Here is a 5,436-nt window from a genome sequence, read left to right on the forward strand (position 1 = left end):
GTTCTGCATCCCTTTTTCTATAGTTCCAAACCATTTCTAAATTCGTCACTTTAGATATCGATTTCTATTGAAAAAACTGAAATAAATTAGTTCTTTAAAAGTACCACTTTTCTCCGAATTTGGACTGGTGGGGATTTAGTTCATATCGGATAGTTCGTTTTTGGCGATAAAGACCAAGTACGGAACTAGAAATTTGATTCACTAGTCCGCGGTTTCCCTGCAGGGATATGTATGTATTTATATTTGTATGTATGTTCACAATTATTGTACCTTTTTGTCTATTTGTCTATTTTGATTATTGCTCAGTAGTCGCGCGCTGATGATGGTTGATCAGCTGTTAACCGAAAAGCATACATAACTAAATAAAATACTAATTTGACGAAATAAATTAGCGTTTTATTTTTCGATATTTGCGGTCAGTAAGGTGCACAAAAACTTCGATTTGAAGAAGTGACCACAAGTTGACTTAAATTTTGTGATTTAATTTACAAAAGAATATTTGAAACAAAATGTTTGCTTTGAAAATATTTTAGCTAGATAGCTGTTTAATTTAAATTCAGAACAAATAGTAAACAAATACCACTGTCATTCACAATAGTACATCTATCGCGCGTGTGGAAACCATAATACGAAAACTCATTTTGTAAAATACGTTTGCAAGCGTTTGTCGTCTTTCGTATGAAAATTCATAATAGGGGGAAAGATATCAGAGCTGCCATATACCAAAACGCAAAGTTGATGCAAAAGGGAATCCTTATTATCTAATAGCACAAGCGATGACCAGTACCGCCGTTGAACGGCGATTAGGACATTTCAACATATCGTTAATATAATATGGAAAGGGCGTAATTGACAGTTATTTGTCTACTTTATTCACATTTCTCTCTCTCATTTAATACTCACAGTGGGATGAACAGAAAACCCCAAATAAAAATTATTTGATTTTGGTTCTGGTTTTTTATCACTTTTTATTTATTTATTTTTTCAATAATTTTCATGATCAACTCTATTAAGGGCCAAATTCACAGTGCGTAGTTAACCACTGACAAAAGTTTAACTATTGATTTTGATATACATAACGCTCAGTTAAAAAACGTTTAAACCAGCATGCCCCCATAGTTAAACTCTTGTGAAATTGAATTTTTTTTTTGTGGAACGAATTTCAAATTTGAATAGAAAAGTATTGATATTTAGAATTTGTTTATTTTCAGGCGATATGAATTTTTATAGTTAGCTATGTGACTGAATATAAATTCAAAGTTAAACTATTGTTGGTGGTTAGGCTAACCATCGTTTGACTAAGCACTGTGAATTCCACCCTAAGAGATATCATTTGGAAATTAGGGATGTTGCGAATGTGTAATTTTTTGACATCCCCGGATGCGAATACAGATGCGGATGTTGAAAACCTGGATGTCAAGCATTTTTAAGAAATAATTGAGGTGAGTAAATTAGGTAAATGTTTTTTTTTTTTTATTTAGTACTTGAATTTAAAAATTGGAACACTGTTGTAGCGGATGCAATTGAAGCGAAAGCTCCAAGATAGAATTTATTTATATTCAAATAGTAAAATTAAATTTTTATTTATTCAAGTTTAACGATTCAATGTTTAAATAATAATAATGATTATTTTCTGTTTGATTGGCGAACCACAAAAATCACTTAAATCTGAAATTTCCCAAATTGCAAAGTTGAAAAGAACACAGTACAACAAAAGGTAATAACACAAATATAAACCCTAGAATACTCCCCCTTCTAAAGAATTAATATTATATAAAGTTAAAGTAACTCGTTTCTTATTTTATGTTCTGTTATTCATTATATCAGTGTTTGTTTCAGGTGTTAGTAATGTTTCCATAATTGCTGGCTTAAGTCTGTCTATCGAATTGTTTTAACTTCATTATTTATTTCGTTTAAAATATTTCTTTTTTTTCCACAACCTTAAATGGTGCTTCGTTTGGTTGTTGCAATGATCTTTTTCAATGACACGCATAAAATCAAATTTACAAGTCAGAAAATCCTTTGGTGTATATGTACCTATATCAGAATTTTGATTAGGCTTTAAATTTGAATTAACATTTTTAAAATGTTCCCGTAAATTACCTAAAACTTAAGTTGGAAAACAATTTTCTTCAGATTTTTTTTCACAAGCTCACCGGGTAGGCGTAAATTTTGCCCAAAAACCATCTCAGAAGTACTTTATACATCGATCATTAACCAAGAAGTATTATCGGTAGCTCGTCATACCAATTGTAGGTTCCATTTCTATCCATTGTCTTCCATACCCTTCCCTTGAGCATGATATGCAGAAATTGTAATTTGATGACTACCAAGAAATTTTGTTAGTTCCGAAAACGATTTTGACATAAATTGAGTACCCTGATCTGTAGTGATTTTTAACGGTACCCCAAAACGTGAAACATTCCCGGAAAAATTTATTTGCACCGACTGAAGCTGAAATGTCCTTTAATGCGTGAGCCTCAGGCCAACGTGTGAACCCATCAACTATTTTAAAAATGTAATGATGGTCTTTCGATATAGACAGAGGTTCAACAATATCTAAATGAATATGCTCAAATCTACCTTCGGGAATTGAAATTTTAATTACTGGAGATTTAGTGTGACAATTAACTTTTGATTTTGGACAATTTATACATTCTTTTGACCAAATATTAATTTCTTTGTGCATTTTTGGCCAATAGTAATAATAGATTGGCGCTTACACATATGTTAGTGTTTGGCCGAGCTTCTCCTCCGACTTGTGGCGTGCGCCTTGATATTGTCACAAAAAGCGGAGGGAGCTACAGTTTTACGCCGAACGGCGATTGCATTTTTATGAGAAGCTGATTTTCATGGCAGAAATACACTCGGAGGTTTGCCATTGCCTGCTGAGGGACGACCGCTGTTAAGAAAAAACCTTTTTTCTATATTTTTTTTTGCGATGTTGCTTTGACCTGGGCTTGAACCCAGGTGTTGTGGAATGGAAGCGCGCACTGCTTACCACTACACCACAGCGGCCGCCAATACTACTTTTTTATAATTACACAACGTATAGCTCTTGTACCAAGATGTGTAATGTCATGTAACATATTAAAAACTGTCTTGCGTAAACTGTTTGATACAGTTTAATTTGTTTAGTTCCTCGTCCTGTTCTTGTTCATTTTGTAAAATTTTGAAATTTAGTTCTGTATTCTTAATTGCATCAACTTCGAAAGCTTGTCAGCTACAATATTTTCTTGTTCTTTAATATACCGTATGTCGTTAGTAAATTGTGTAATGAATTCCATATGTATAGTTTGTCTGGACTACGTACAGTTTTTGAACTCAAGGCAAATATCAAAGGCTTTTGATCTGTAAAAACTGTAAATTGTCGTCCTTCTAAAAGGTAGCGCATATGTTTAATGTTAATATAAATAGCTAGCAACTCCCTGTCAAATGCACTGTACTTCGGAAGGAAAAAGTTTCTTAGAAAAGAAAGCCAGTGGCTATGATTTGGTTCATCCTATGGTTACTCTGTAAAAAAATTCATTGGATTTTGTAGACAAACTGCGTGATATTGAAATTTATTAAGATGAAATAATGATTTCCTTTGATATTGAAGTACTTTTTCCGTCGATTCCAGTCAATACGGCCATTGAAGCAATTGAAAACCACTTGAATAAATTCAGTATACCTGAAGATAAGTTCAATTCATACATAAATGCTATCAAAATCTGTATAAAGCACAATTGCTTTCAATTCCGCGGCGTTTACTACAACAACAACTGCGGCTGTAGCATGGGCAACAGTCTTATCACCTTATATAGCAGAAGCTTTTATGTGCAACTTCGAGTTTCAACTCAAAGGAAAGGTGTTTTGCCACGAATTTGGCATAGATATGTGGCGATACTTTCGCCATAGTGAAAATATCCGACATAGATAAAATACTCGGAACACTTAACAGCCGCTATCCGAGTATTTTTGAAAAGTAAGACGAAAAACCAAGTTATCTTCCTTTTCTTGATATTCTTATTAAGCGACAAGGAAAGAAAATTTAATTCGGCGTTTATCGGAAGTCAACATCGACCGACCGATACATCACAAACGACTCCTATTGCACATATCAGCAAAACTGTCTTAATTTAATTTAATGGGTTACAGACTCTGCTCCTTGCCATTGTCTGCACAAGTCTATATGAAAGAACAGCAGACATAAATTGCTTCAAGATGACACTCAGCGATCAGCTGATAAGTACACACTCCAATCGAATAAGATCGAACAAGGAGAGCACGCTTTTCTCACAAAATCACACCGCAGTCAACTACAGCGTGTTTCATTGCCCTACATTCCTGCCATCAGAAATACATTGAAGCACGCTTTCCAAAAATGTAATTTGCAAGTAGTTTATACAACAAACGGAGAAATGCGCTGGTTCAATCAAAGACAAATTGCCGACGGAAGAACAGAGCGGAGTCTACGAAGTAACCTCTTCGCATTGCAACTGCAAATATTTTGGGCAAGCAAAGAGGTCGCTACGTGCAGTAAGATTAAAAAAGATGGACAACGCTGTCTTCGCACATGCATTTGACCTCAACAACACTCGTTCCCACAATTCAATATCGATGAAAGAAAATGTTCGCTTATTAAAAAATGTTAGAAATTCAGCAAAATTGGATGTTTATGAATCCCTTTTTTGTTCCATCGATAATAATTTAATGAACCTAGAACCGGGTGCAATTAATTCTCCACTATTAAGCTGTGTAAGAAAGTAAAATAATTCCTTGTTTATGCCAATTCCACTTGTTCCCTTTGTTTACATTTTTTAATGTGTTTCTTTGTATGAAAGTTATTTTCGATGTATACATCCCCGTGGGGAAAATCTCTAGTTCTGAACTGGGGCGCTTCTAGTACATTTAGACCTAGTACTGGTTCGCGATAAATCTCTTTTGCATGCAAGCAACTGGCGAATTTAACATGGCGATGTCCTTGGAAGTGTCAATTGCCCCCCGCTGCATCCCGTTTTCGATAGTTCCGAACTAGTCCTAAATTCTATAGTTCCGAACCAGTTCTGAAATCGATAGACGAAAGAAAAAAGTGTCATGATTTTTCAATCTTTTTGGTTCTTCCATGTGTGCGATTTTACATTATTTTCAAAGAAACGTTTTTTTCAATTTGAAATTAAATTTGTTTGAATGATTGTATGAAATGTACGTTTACATACCGTTAGCTGTAGCTGAGTTTGCAGAGGTGCTCGCTGTTATTTCTTAGATTCCAGACGGTCCCAATATGTTGAAAGGTTAACACAAATTTTAGTTTTGTATTACCAAGCTATGAAAAAGCATCTGCGAAGCGCAGAATAGAAGCGCATTTGAACGAAAAAGCCGCCAAACACATATCTATGTAAAGTAAACAAGCCCCCCGCTGCATCCCTTATTCGTCAATTCCGAATTAGTTCT

Source organism: Rhagoletis pomonella, unplaced genomic scaffold (genome assembly GCF_013731165.1).
Source record: "Rhagoletis pomonella isolate Grant_MI unplaced genomic scaffold, Rhpom_1.0 Rhpom_scaffold_00001, whole genome shotgun sequence".
NCBI classification, from domain to species: Eukaryota; Metazoa; Arthropoda; class Insecta; order Diptera; family Tephritidae; genus Rhagoletis; species Rhagoletis pomonella.